This window comes from Populus euphratica, unplaced genomic scaffold (assembly GCF_000495115.2).
Source record: "Populus euphratica unplaced genomic scaffold, PopEup_1.0 scaffold175.1, whole genome shotgun sequence".
NCBI classification, from domain to species: domain Eukaryota; kingdom Viridiplantae; phylum Streptophyta; class Magnoliopsida; order Malpighiales; family Salicaceae; genus Populus; species Populus euphratica.
The window spans coordinates 252785-253866 of record NW_011500057.1 but is presented as its reverse complement, the minus strand read 5'-3'; positions in this window follow the sequence as shown (position 1 = coordinate 253866).

Below are 1082 nucleotides of genomic sequence, written 5' to 3'. Positions count from 1 at the left end.
TGCACCTGTTGTCTCATTATAGTACCTCGTTGGATCCTCCAGGTACTCCTACACAATCTTCGGTGCTCTCGTGCAATTTTGTTCTCCCCTCGAGAAATTATAGTCACCGAATCTAACTTCCTTGGAGAAATCACCACTCCATCAAATCCTTGATCATACGGAACCCAACTGTTCCTTTGTGCCGTCATCCTGCTAGTCTTCAACAGTTTCATAACAAACTGTCACATATACGAAAATAGTACCGTATGGATAATCCTTCCACTAAGCAAGTTCCCAGGAAAGATTGGAGGGGTCACAACGGTCCCGCTTAAAACCCAATCTCCTAGCCAGAACTTCTTAGGCCATATCTATCCATCGTACTGTCTTTTCGTATATACAACCATTTGCTAGCTTTGTTGCGGCTTTCCTTTACAAGTGATCTGGGGTATCCTGGTTTTATACCTGATTTCTCAATATCTGGCGAGACTACCAGTGCTCAGATTCGTCAAGATTGGTCTTCATCAAATTTCACTCTCCACCTCAAATTGTCCAAATGATCGGGTGTCCAGAGTGTCCCAATTTTAACTTCCCTCAAGGCAATTAAAATTCCCCACATAATAGTTCAACACATGTAATTGGGCAAACATGTGTGATTTCTTCTTCTTCAGCTCCATCGACCACTATGATGACCATCAGATGCCTCCTAATCGGGCAATCTCTCTTTAATCATTCATCACTGCCATTTCTGATCTTAATCTCAATGATCGGACCGTACCATTGCATCCGGAACGATCAAATTAGCTGGAAACAAGTCTGAAATCGTCCAAATCGCACTTCAGACGGCTAAGATTTGATCAAAACAATTCTGGCCTGATAAACGGCCCAGATTCAATCTCAGAACCGGTTGCACGTAGACTCCGCCACACAGGATCAAAACCCAAGGAACTGACGTGGCTGTGATGATGTGTCAGTCACGTAGGACATATAGGGTCAACCAAATCTGACGTGGCAGTTTAACTGGTCAGAGTGCTGATGTGTCAGGTGACGTGTCTGATGACTGTGCAGAATTGCTGACTTGCCTAATGATGTGGCAGTTTGACTGG